We start from the raw sequence: 14,502 nt of genomic DNA on the forward strand, positions 1-14,502 counted from the left end.
TAAATGGCACTTTCTATGATAACTTTATAGACTAACTCATCATAGTAACTTCCTAAAAGGAGGGCAAAATATAATTTTCAAGAAACGCTTAGGAGAAATGTGTAGTTTACCTAGATATTGTTGGAAGATTAATACTTGGTAGTGTATATATCCCATGTATCTTTTTTTTTTACTTTAAAACATTTATTGAAGAATATTTATATATAGTAATGTACAAAAGTTAATGAATTTATATAACCACCAATAGGGTTAAGATATATTATATATCCAGTCAATTTTCACACTTACCCTTCAACCCCCAGGGCTAATCACTATTTTAACTTCTATCAAAGATTAATTTTACTTGTTATCATAACCAGTTTTAAGAAGGATATATCCCATATCTGCTTTACTACTGGCTTCCCATAACCTCAATAACTATTAGTGGGATTAAATTGTCAATGATACATTTTTCACCCATGACATTATTAGTTCTTGCTTAAAAACAAAACTTATGTAATCAAATAGACTACTTCTCTCAGGCTTTTATGCATCTTTGTTATTTGTGTGTGTATATGTGTATGTGTGTATGGTATGTGTGTGCATGTGAACTGGTTCTCAGATATGCAAATTTTCTCAAGTTGTAGGGCCTATTGAAAGCAGGAAGAAGAAAGAAATGCACTGTATCTATTGGTCTAATTTGTTTCTTCTAAATATAATCCTTTAGTTTAGAATAGTCATAAAAGTTAACTTAATTCCTGCAGATTAATCCAGAAATGCTTTTTTGAGGTCAGTTTATAGGTGTATTGAGAAATGTATGTTAACAATAGATGGAAAAGGAGAGGTGAACATTCAAATTTAATGAAAGGAACTATCCCAAATACAAGTAGTGGAATAAACTAATTATGTAGTCTAAGCATGCATTCGTGAGCAGGTAGGGGTTGGGAAAAGAGAAAGAGGTGGGAAATGAAGAAAAAACTAAATCAAGTCAGCAGATAAAGGACCAATTGATAAGCTTATCCTAGTATGGATCAGAATAAAGAGCTAATGAAACATGATTTCAGTGAAAAACAACAACCAGATAATGGAAATTTTTCACTAGTGAATAAGATACTTGCTTTTATACAGTTGGTAAGAAAGAGAAATTACAGATTTTGAGCTATATTTGCTTTGTCAGGGAATCCTAATTTGTCCTGCTTTAAACAAATGTTTGAATGCGTTCCTCTGCCAGATTCATTTTGTTGTTTTGTTTTGCTTTCAGTTTCATTTTGGTGTTTGATGTCAAATAAATGTTCTCAGCACAAACTCTTATTCGAAGGCACAGAGCAGTGCCATCATTTTATGTTTCCTTGAAATATCAGAATTACTAAATTTTGCTTTAGGATCTCAGTTTCTGACTGCAATCAGTGGTCAATCTGAGATATCTCCTTTTAAGAAATGTTGTTTTTCTTGGTTTTTCACGGACCCGATTGTTCTTACTACTACTTTAAAGCATAACATAAATAAGAATAGCAAGAGGCTGATTAAATGTTGATGCTCCTCATTTAACAAATTGTAGTATTTAACCTTATCTTTTTAAACCAAAAAGGAAGTACAAAGTATTATCTCATTCTCTATATTCCTGAATGAGAATCTTCATTTTGCAGGGACATTTTCTGGGGTGGGCTTTCCGATTAACCCTCTAGGGGGTGGAAGGATGGTTTAGTACAATGATTCTTAATTTAGAGAGATCACTGGCTCAGATTCAGATTCTATAAATTGCTAATTCTGTCATCTGGGCAAATCTCTTTACTTCCTAAATACCTTCCACTATAAAACAGAGATAGTAATAATACTGACTTCAAGGATTGCCCTGATTATTAATTGAAGTAGTCAGTATAGCTCTGTTGACAACATAGCTCTTCTCAGATCACTTCTGTCAATTGTCCTAATTCCATTTGGTATTATAGTGCTTTTCTTTGTCTCCCAAAAGTTTTCTCATTATTTCATGTCCCTTTATGAGCCATAGATTCTCAGATTAATTAAAATCCATTACAAGAAACCAGTCTTCTGAAATTATATATATACCCATCCCAAACCATGCAAGAACAGCTTATAAATTGTGCTGTGCTGTTGATTTTTGCATTCATGCTTGCTTGTTAGACAAATCTTTATCTTCTTTAACTTTCTTGGCACACAGAAAAATACTATAGTGTGTTTCAAATGAGAGATCTATGACTTCCTTAGTGTCAATTTGAATAAATTTGCACCCAGTGCTGCTGAGACTACTGTTCAGATCATTCACTAAAATGGCTAGTTTATCACAGTTAACTTCAAGCAGCCTTAGAACTATATGGATAATAGCAAAATTTAAACTTATCTCTTCAGATATTTAGACCTTGGGCAGACATATTATCCACAAAGTTTATGGACTGTGCCTTGATGGAGAGAGGAAGCAATTGGTATCATTATCTAGACTCCTGGGAAGGCTCCAGGAGTGCTTCAGAAATGGAATAAATCAACACACTTCTTTAAATTATGCAAATACCATTTTTTTTTTTTTCCCTTAGCTCAGGGGCCTTCATTTTTTGAGGCAGATTTTTTTGAGAACCAGAATTACTTTATTTGAATATCATTAAATTTTCTTATACAAAGAGTACTCACAGATATTTACAGAATAATATTTGTAATGGCTCACTTCTTCCCATGTCCATGGCCTCCAATTATAAGCTACCAACATCTCTTGCCTGTTTTGTAGAAAACAGGGTAAATGAATACTGTCCTGTAATGGTTTACTATTGACTTCAACATGAAAACCCTTTAATAATTCTCAGCATTCTCTTCTTATTTTCAGCCAGAGAAGTTTCCCTTCACTTCCTTCTTCCTTCCTAACCATTGAGCCTTTGCTCATGTTACCTGCTAGGGCAGAATTAACCCCATTCCCCATCCAACATGACTTCACCTAGTTAATTTCTAAGAATCCATTATCATTAAGATATCAGATCATTTAAACCCTCTCTGAACCCAAGTTTGGTCAGGTTTTTTTTTTTTTTTTCTTTTCCTAACATACTCCTTTAAAAAATGATTGGTTTTCTGTGGAGCACACACAGCTCAATCTGTGATTATTTATTCTTTTTTTTTTTTTCCTTATTTGTTTACTCTTTTCACTTCTGACCAGGCCAAAAGCTCCATGAGAAGGGCATCATGCTTGTGCTCCTTATTTGTTTTAATTTTTTAATTTGAATATAGTTGACACACAATGTTCCATTAGTTTGAGGTGTACAACATAATGATTCAACTTCTCTATACATTAAGCTATACTCACAAGTGTAGCTACCATGTGTCACCATACAACACTACTATGATATCATTGACTATATTCTCTATGCTGTGGCATTTATTCCTGTGACTTATTTATTCCATAACAGGAAGCCTGTGTCTCCCACTCCCTTTCACTCATTTTGCACATCCTCCTAACCCCTTTCACTCTGGCAACCATCAGTGTTTTCCCTGTATTTACGGGTCAGATTCTGCTTTTTATTTTATTTGTTTGTTTTGTTTTTTAGATTCCATTTGTGAGTATTTCATTCTCTGTGCCTGGTGCAGTGACAGTCATGTTATGGTCACAGAATGGTGCAGTAGCCAGATATTGATGGCAGCTTACTTCAAATTATAAATAAGGGGGGAAGGGTGAAAACCAATCCTAGATTTATATCTCATTCTTTTTTAAATAAGCTGTACAGAGAGTAGAATACAATGACCTTACTCTTGAGTCTTGATCGCCACAGTGAAAAATCTAGGATGAGTTTTTTAAAACTAAAAGTTAAGGGCTGAATTTACATTGGTGCTTTTTTGATATAGTTCATATAGACAATAGAGTTCTCTAGAAGATTTAAAATATTGGAAGAGATAAGAACTTAAGACTCCAAAATAATTGAGAGGCAAACAACCTAGTTAAACAAATTACTACTATTTTTAGGGCCTTTCCAAGCAATCCTTCTCTTTCATTCTTGAGATCCATTTTGATACCAGATGAAGAGCCATACATATAACCATATGTTACAATTTAGTATTGGCTGGTTTATAAAGAGTAGTGAACTGTTTGTGTTGATAAACCCTGGATATCATGAGATCCCCGATTTAGGGTGAATGTGGAATATAACTTTGTCTTCTAAATTGACCTCTTTTTGTTAGGTCTATATTAGGTAATAAAAATGCTGACTTGACCTATTAGCTACTTGGTTTATTATTTTTTTACAAATTTCTGATTTAGACAACTTACTTGAATTCTAGCTGTCAAAATATTATTTAATAATTTGGATTTATAATCACACATTTCTATTATCTAAATATATTACAAAATTTCAAATATACTACAGCATTCTTGACCATCTATGTATGGTCATCATATTGTTATTATTATTATTATTACTCATCAGTTTTTAAAAATAAGTGACAAGGGAGGTAGCCAATTCTATACATCAAAAACTTTTTTATTTTGCTCTAGGTTATACTAGGTAACTTACATTGGTTATTTCACTTCATTTAATCCTTAAGGAGAGTCTCTGTAGTATTTAACATAGATTAGCAAATAAGAGTATTTGTTGAATAATAAATAAATATAAAGACTAACATTTTTATTGTAGATCTATTGCAACTTGTATGATCACCCTCTTTCACAAAGATCATTAGTTTAAAAGTTGCAAAAACATAACAAAATTGTTCTCATCTTCAAAATGAATGACCTAGATTGCATGATTTTCCTATTTAAACTAAATTTCTAATAGGTACTCCAGTAACTTTAAAAGCTAGAGAAATCAGGGCACCTGAGTAGCTCAGTTGGTTAAGCATCGACTCTTGGTTTTGGCTCCGGTCATGATCTCAGGGTCGGGAGATCAAGCTCTGTGTCAGGGGTCTGTGCTCAGCATGGAGTCTGCTTGAGATTCTCTCTTTCCCTCTGCCCCTCCCCCTGCTCTCTCTCTTTCTCTAAAATAAACAAATAAAGTATTAATAAAGTAAAAATCTGTTTTTGTGTAATCTTAATTTTTATAAATGTAAACCTTGATACCAATCACAAAACTTTTTCAGAAAACATCATATTTTTTCTGTTTCCTGCACCTTGGAAATAGGCTGCTACCACATTTATTATTTCACTAATGGTGTCTCTCACAATGTTTAATGCCCTGAGCTTATTTTGTAATCATTCTCTGAATGAAGCAATAGTCAAACAAGTCCTTTTTCATGTTCAGTCTCTGCAAATATCAGGCAAAAGCTTTTATGCTTCTCCTCTCCCTATGAATCATATTTCCCCACTCTGGCTTAAATATACCTGTTTCTTTTAATCATCATTATATAAAAGCAAGATTTAATAGAAAGTACATTGGAAACAGACTTTGGTTAAACTCAGAAACTTACAGCATAACTTAGAGCAAATAACTAAACATTACTCAGTGTTGGGAGTGTTTGTAAGCTGTAAAGTTCCATAAAACACACTATTAATCCTTTGCTATTTATGCTATGGACGCTATATTACACAGTTGACATCTGGTAATAAATTTACTTCTTATAACAATCCTATGAATTGGTTATTACTATTGGTTTTTAAAATTTTATTGTTAAGTTTATAAATCCATTACTCTAAATGCACATTAAGTTTTATTTGTTCTATTGAAAATGTGGTGTTGAGACATGAATCTAATATTCTAGGAATTCCTGTACATAATAGAATATTGAGGATTTATCCAAGGGTCATTTCTAGTAATGAAGGTTAAGTAGGTACATTTCATCTATCACATTTCTCAGATCTCTTAGCCCAGAAAATTATCAAAAATAAATTGGGAATATTTGGTATGACATATATTTGTAAACTAGATAGAAATGTCACTGATAATAATTTTCTTTTGGAATTCACTGGGTTTGCTCTTCTATTTTTCTCCTGAAATTATACTGACATCAATAACAAGCTTAATATTACTCTGTAATTATCACCACCATATGCACCCAATTTAAAAAAAAATGACCTTTTTTATCTGATGCTGATATTTTTTGAATGATCCACATTAATCTAAATTTTATTAGTGCCTAGATGTGTAACACTTTGTCCAGGAAAATCTCATTAAGTTTAAAGAAAGTAAGTCACCTTATATTATTTGGGATTTTAGTCCTCCCATTCATGTTTTCCCTATTTTTTTACACTTAAAAGTACTTTAAATCACACAGTAAAATTGTTTTTGTCTGATAACTCAGCTCAATAAATTTTAACACCCATATAGATTCATGTAACCACTATCACAAACAAGATAGAGAACTCCGTCACTTCCCCAAATTCTCTCATACCATCCCACTATAATAACATACTTTCCTAAGGCCTAACGTTAGCAACCACTGATCTGTGCTCTATCAGAACAGTTTTGACTTTAAAGAATACCATATTAATGAAATCCTATGGCATGTGACCTTGTGAGAATACCTTCTTTCACTCAGCATATAGCTTTTATTCAAGTTGTTTTATGTATCAACAGTATGTTTCTTTTTATTGCTGAGTAGTATTCTATTGCATTGATGTACATGGTTCATTTAGCCGTTCACTTGCTGAAGACATTTGAGTTGTTTCCAGTGCATATTATGAATAGAGCTACTACAAACATTTATGTATAAGTTTGTGTGCAAATTGAAGATTATGATTCTTCAGGGTTGGTACCCAGGAACAGGATTACTGTGATACATGGCAATGTATGATCGACTTTATTAGAAACTGTAAAACTGTTTTCTAGAGTGGATGTAATACTTTACATTTGTACAAGAAATATGTAAGAGTTCTAAACGCTCCATATACTTGCCAGCAATTTGTATTGCCAGTATTTTATATTTTAGTCATTCTAATAAGTGTGTAGTGATAGCTTATCATGGTTTCGATTTGTATTTCTTTAATGGCTATTTATTTTTTATATCTTTTCATATGATTATTGGCCAAATTTATGTCTGCATTGGTGAAACATCCAAATCTTGTACCCATTTTTAAATTAGATTGTTTTCTTACAATTGGGTTTTAAGAGTTCTTTATATATTCAGGATGTAAGTAATTTTGTTGCATATGTCACTTGCCAATATTATCCCAGGCTGTGGCATATAATTCTGGTAGTAGTGTTTGTAGTGTTTTTTGTTTCGTTTCTTTCTTTCTTTCTTTTTTTTTTTTTTTAGAGGGAGAGAGGGGCAGGGGAGGGGTGAGGGGAGAGGGAGAGACAGAATCTTAAGCAAGCTCCACGCCCAACATGGGGCTCCATCTCACAACCCTGAGATCATGACTGGAGCCAAAATCAAAAGTCAGACACAACTAACTAAGCCACTCAGGCACCCCTGGTAGTAGAGTTTTTAATAAAACAAGGGTTTCAAATTTCAACAAAATCCATTTTTTCAAATTGTCATTTTATAAATTGTACTTTTGGGATTGACCTTAAGAACTCTTTGCCTTAACCCCAGTTATCAAAATTTTTCTTCTAAAAGTTTCATAGTTCTATGGTTTCTATTTGAGATATAATTTATTTTATTTTATTTTTTTTGAGATATAATTCATTTTAATTAATATTTGTGTAATAAAAATAGTAGCTAACATTTGTGTACATCATGGTTTTTTTATTTGCACAAAAAATGTCCAATCTTTCCAACCTAATTTGATGAAAGATTATCCTTTCTTTTTTTTAATTTTATTTATTTATTTGAGAGAGAGAGAGATAGTGAGAGAGAGCATGAGTGGGGGAGGAGAGGGAGAAGCAGGCCCCCTGCTGAGCAGGGAGCCCGATGACATGCAGCTCAATCCCTGGACCCTGGGATTATGACTTGAGCTGAAGGCAGACGCTTAACAGACTGAGCCACCCAGGCTCCCTGAAAGATTATCCTTTCTACATTCAATTTCCTTTTTAACTTTGTCAAAAATGAAATGGTCATGTTTGTATAAGTCTATTTCTGGACTCTATTATGTTCCAGTGATCTATGTATATAACCTTTTGTTGATACAACACTATCTTGATCATTTGCAGCTTAATATTAAGTCTTAAAACCAGATAGTGTGATTTCTTCAATTTGTTGTTGTTGTTTTTTTTTTTTCAAAATGGTTTGAGATATTCTAGTTTCTTTGCCTTCCATATAAAGTTTAGAATCAATTGTCTATATCTAAAAATTTTCATGCTGGGATTCTGACTGGAATTGGATTAAATCTCTAGAACACATTAGGTGATAATTGGCATATTAAATATTTTGAGGCTTATGATCCACATAGAAATATGTCTTTCTAATAATTTAGATCTTATTCCTTTCATCAGTGTTTGGTAGTTTTCACCATACAGATCTTGTACATTGTTTATTTGATATATACCAACATATTTTATTTTTGTAACTATTGATAATAATATTTTTTCTTAAACTTTTTAAACTTTTCAACTTTTTTAAACATTTATTTTCAATAATTCATTTTTAGTATACAGAAATATGATGGGAGGTTGACTTTATATCCTGCAACACTGCTAAAATTATTTATTAGTTCTAGGAACTTTTCAATAAATTCTCTGGGGTTTTCTATGTAGACGATCTTGTTGTTTGCAAATAAGTGCATGTTTATATTTTCACTTTTAATTTGTATGCCCTTTATTCCTTTTTCTGGACTTATTTCATTACTAGATTTGCATTATTATGTATAATAGCAGTAGAGAGTTCAGACAAGCCTTGCCTTGTGTCAGATCTTAGAGGCAAAGCATCCATTCTCTCTCACCATTAAATATGGTATTAGGTAAGTCTTTGTTTTTTAGCTTTAGGAATCTCTCTAGTTTGTTAATCCACTGAACTGTTTATAAGGAATGGATTTTTAATTTTGTCAGTTTTTTTGTTTTATCAATGGATATTTGTGAATTTTTATCTTTAGACTGATGATATGGTGAGATACAGTGATTAATTTGTCTAATATTGAGCCACTTTGGCATTGCTGGAATAAAATATAATTGGTATGGCATATTATTATTGTATATATACGGAGAAAGTGGGATTTGATTTGCTAATATTTTTGTTGAAGGTTTTTGCATCTGTGTTCAAAAGGATGACTGGTATGTAATTTTCTTTTTCATTCATTCATTCATTCATTTTTGGTACTGTTTTCTGGTTTAATATTAGGGTAATGCTGGCTTCATAATTTGAGTTAGGAAGTATTTACTCTTCTATTTTCTGGAAAGTATTGTGTTAAGTTGGTCATATTTACTTTTTGAATCTTTAATTTAGTTCACCAGAAAAATTATCCAGACCTGGAGATTTCTTTTTTCAGAAGAATTTTAGCTACAAATTCAATTTCACTTATAGTTATAGAACTATGCCATTTATCTATTTTATCTTGAGAGATTTAGTAGTCTGTGGCTGTTGTGGTCAAATTGTGTCCCCTTCCTCAAATTTATATGTTGAAGCCCTAACCCACAGTGTCTCAGAATATGACTATATTTGGAGAGAGAGCTTTTAGAGAGCTGATTAAGTTAAAATGAGACTTTTAGAGTAGATCCAAACTCAATCTGTCTGGTGTCCTTATAAGGGAAGGAAATTTGAATGTACAAAGAGATATCAGGGATACATACACAGAAGACCATGATAGAACACCGGGAGAAAGAGTCATATTTAAGCCAAGAAGAAAGGCTACTGAAGAAACCAAACCTATCAACACTAATTTTGGACTTCTAACATCCAGAACAGTGAGAGAATACATTTCTGTTGTGTAAGCCAACTGATCTGCAGTATTTTTATATGGCAGCCCTAGCAAATTAATATAGTGGTTTGGAAAGAATTGGTCTATTTCATTTGAGTTATTGATAAATCTGCATTTATATCTACTGCTCTTTTTTTGCTCTTTCATTTGTATTAAAAGATAAGTGGCTTTTAAAATTATAAGATATTTAAAGTGTACATCATGATGATTTGATATACCTGTGCATTGTGAAATGATGCTCTACATCCAGTTAATTACCACATCTATCACCTCACACACTTATCTTTTTTGGGGGTGTGTGTGAAAACATTTAAGTTTTACTCTTTAAGCAAATTTCAATTATACAATACAGTTATTAACTTAGTCACCTGTTTTGCATCAGATCCTCGAACTTACTCATCTTCCATCTAAAAGATCATAACTTGGGGCACCTGGGTGGCTCAATCATTAAGCGTCTGCCTTCGGCTCAGGTCATGATCCCAGGGTCCTGGGATCCAGCCCCGCATCGGGCTCCCTGCTCAGCAGGAAGCCTGCTTCTCCCTCTCCCACCCCCCCTCCTTGTGTTCCCTCTCTCGCTGTGTCTCTCTCTATCAAATAAATAAATAAAATCTTTAAAAAATAACATAAATAAATAAAAAATAAAAGATCATACCTTTTGAACAACCTCTCCCTATTTCCCCCACCCTCCCAACGCTTGACACCACATTTCTAATCTGTTTCCATGAGTGTGAAGTTTTTGTTTTTGATTCTACATATAAGTGATACAATGCACTATTGTTTTTTTCTGTTTTTTTTTTTTTTTTTTTTCCTGTCTGGCTTATTTCACTTAGCATAATCCCTTTGAGGTCCATCTGTGTTGTTGCAAACATCAATATTTCTTTCTCACTGTTGAATAATATTCCAGTGTGTATATGTGTGTGTATTTGTGTACACATACAACATCTTTTTTATCCATTGATGGACACTTAAGTTAGGTTTGGTTGTTTTCATTTCTTGGTAAGTGTATATTACTGCAATAAACACAAGGGTGCAGACACCTTTTCAATATCCTGTTTTCATTTTCTTTGGATCTATATGGGATAATGGATCATATGGTAGCTCTATTATTGTTTGTTTTGCTTTTTGAGGAACTTAAATATTGTTTTCCATAGCGGCTGCACCAATTTATATTCCTACCAACAGTGCACATGGGTTCCTTTTTCTCTACATTTTCACCAACACAAATATTATCTCTTGGCTTTTTTATGATAGACATTCTAACAAGTGTGGTGATATCTCATGGTGGTTTTGATTTGTATCTCCCTAATAATAAGTGTTGCTGAACATGGTTTCATGTACCTGTTGGCCATCTGTATGTCTTCTTTGGAAAAATACCTACTGAGATCTTCTGCACATTTTTTAATTAGATTGTTTTATTTTTGCTATTTATTTGTATGAGTTCTTTATTATTTTGGATACTAATACCTTCAGATATATGAATTGCAAACATTTTCTCCCATTCAGTACATTCCCTTTTTATTTTATTGATGGTTTCCTTTTCTATGCAGAAGCTATTTAGTAGTCCCACTTACTTATTTTTGTTTTTGTTGCCTTTGTTTTTGTTGTCAAATAGAAAAAAATTATTATTGCAAAGACTGATGTCAAGGAAAACTATGTTTTCTTCTATGAGTTTTATGGTATCATGTCTTATATTCAAGTCTTTAATCCATTTTGAATGGATTTTTGTATATGGTATAAGATAATGGTCCAGTTTTATTTTTTGGAATGTGGCTGTCCAGTTTTCCCAGCACAATATTTTTTTTTTTTAAGATTTTATTTATTTGTCAGAGAAAGAGAACACAAGCAGGGGGAGAGGCAGGCAGAGGGAGAAGCAGGCTCCCCGTCGAGCAAGGAGCCCGATGTGGGACTCGGTCCCAGGACCCTGGGATCATGGCCCGAGCTGAAGGCAGTGGCTTAACCGACTGAGTCACCCAGGCATCCCCCCAGCACAATATTTTGAAGAGAATATCCTTTGTCTATTGTAATTTTTGAATCCTTTATTGTAATTTAATCAATTGTATATGTATTGGTTTATTTCTGGACTCTACCTCCTGTTTCATTTATCTATGTGCCTGTTTTTTTTTTTTTTCCCCCCAATTCCATGCTGTTTAAATTACTATAGCTTTGTAATAGAGAAAGAAATCAGGAAGTGTGAAGCCCCAACTTTGTTCTTTCTCAAGATTGCTTTGGCTATTAGGGATCTTTCTGGTTCCATAAAATGTTTAAGATGGTTTTTGTTTCTGTTTCTGTGCAAAGTGCCATTAGAATTTTATAAGGATTACATTGAATCTGTATATTGCTTTAGGTAATGGAAATAATATTATTACTTCCAATCCATGAGCACAGAGCATCTTTCCATGTATTTGTTTCTTCTTCAACTTAGTTCATCAATGTCTTCTAGTTTTTAGTGTACAGATTGTTTACTTCCTTGGTTAAATTTATTCTGGATATATTACATTTTGTGAATTATACATAGTATCATTTTCTTAATTTCTCTTTCTGATAGTTCGATATTAGTGTATAAAAACAAAACTGATCTTTGTATATTGATTTGGCACCCTGCAACTTTACTGAATTCATTTATTAGATCTAACACTTTTTGGGTTGAGTGTTTAGGGTTTTCTTTATATATGAGTGATGTGATCTGCACGTAGAGGTGTTTTTACTCCTATTTTCTGTTTTGGATGGCTTCTATTTTTTTTCCTCCTTCCATCCTTCCTTCCTTCCTTCCTTTCTCCCTCTCTCCCTCCCTCTCTCTCTCTTCCTCTCTTTCTTCCTTCCTCCCTCTCTTTCTTTCTTTCTTCCTCTCTTTCTTTCTTTCTCCCTCTTTCTTTTCTTTCGCCTAATGGCTCTTTTGCTTAATGGCTCCCATACTATGTTGAATAAAAGTAGTGAAAGTGGACATCTTTGTCTTATTCCTGATCTTAGAAGAAAAGCTTTTAAAGTTTCACCATTGAAAATGATGATAGCCTTGGGATAGTCATATATGGCCCTTAAAATGTTGAGAGACATTCCGTCTATATCCACTTGTTGAGAGTTTTTATGAAATAAATTTTACTTAGTCATGGTTTATAATCCTTTTAATGTACTGTTGAATTCAGTTTACTGATATTTTACTGAGAATTTTTCATCTATATTCATCAGGGATATTGGCCTGTAATTTCCTTTTTTGGCAGTGACCTTGTCTGCTTTCAGTCAGGGTGACATTGGCCTCATAAAATGATTTTGGAAGTGTTCCATCATTTTTACTTTTTGGAAGTGCTGAGAAGGAATGGTATAAATTCTTCTTTAAATGTATGGCAGAATTTACCAGTGACACCAGCTAGCCCTGGATTTTGTTGTTGTTGTTATTGTTGGAAGACTTTTTTATTTAAATTCATTCAGCCAATATATAGTACATCATTAGTTTCAGATATAGAGTTCAATAATTCATCAGTTGTGTATAACACCCAGTCCTCATCATATCACATGCCCTCCTTAATGCCCATCACCCAAATACCTCATCCCCCTACCCACCCTCCCCTCCAGCAACCCTCAGTTTATTTCCTATAGTTAAGAGTCTCCCATAGTTTTTCTCCCTCTCTGATGACTTCACATTAAATTTTCCCTCCCTTCCCCTATGATTCTCTGCACCGTTTATTATATTCTACATATGAGTGAAACCACATGATAATTGTCTTTCTCTGATTCACTTATTTTGCTCAGCATAATACCCTCCAGTTCCATTCACATAGATGTAAATGGTAAGTATTCATCCTTTCTGATGGCTGAGTAATATACCATTGTATATATATATATATATACATATACCATCTTCTTTATCCATTCATGTGACAATGGACATCTTGGCTCTTTCCACAGTTTGGGTTTTGTGGACATTGCTGCTATAAACATTGGGGTACAGGTGCCCCTTTGGATCACAACGTTTGTATTTTTGGGGTTAATACCCAGTAGTGCAATTGCTGGGTTGTAAGGTAGCTCTATTTTTAACTTCTTGAGGAACGTCCATACTATTTTCCAGAGTGCCTATACAAGCTTGCATTTCCACCAACAGTGTAAGAGGGTTCCTCTTTCTCTGCATCCTTGCCAACATTTATTGTTTCCTGACTTGTTAATTTTGATGATTCTGACTGGTGTGAGGTTGTATCTCATTGTGGTTTTGATTTGTATTTCCCTGATGCTGAGTGATATTGAGCATTTTTTCATGTGTCTATTGGCCATTTGTATGTCTTCTTTGGAGAAGTGTCTGTTCATGTCTTCTGCCCATTCCTTGACTTGATTATTTGTTTCTGAGTTTGATAAGTTCTTTATAGATCTTGCATACTAGCGCTTTATCTGATATGTCATTTTCAAATATCTTCTCCCATTCTGTAGGATGTCTTTTATTTTTGTTGACTGTTTCCTTTGCTGTGCATAAGCTTTTTATCTTGATGAAGTCCCAATTGTTTATTTTTGATTTTGTTTCCCTTGCCTTTAGAGACATGTCTAGCAAGAAGTTGCTGTGTCCGAGGTCTAAGAGATGGCTGCCTGTGTTCTTCTTTAGGATTTTGCTGGATTCCTGTCTCACATTGAGGTTTTTCATTCATTTTGAGTTTATCTCTGTGTATGCTGTAAAAGAATGGTCCAGTTTCATTCTTATCCATGTGGCTGTCCAATTTTCCCAGCACCATTGATTGAAGAGGCTTCCTTTTTCCATTGGATATTCTTTTCTGCTATGTTGAAGATTAGTTGACCATAGAGTTGAGGGTCCATTTCTGGGTTCCCTATTC

This window comes from Phoca vitulina, unplaced genomic scaffold (genome assembly GCF_004348235.1).
Source record: "Phoca vitulina isolate PV1807 unplaced genomic scaffold, GSC_HSeal_1.0 scaffold34, whole genome shotgun sequence".
NCBI lineage: Eukaryota > Metazoa > Chordata > Mammalia > Carnivora > Phocidae > Phoca > Phoca vitulina.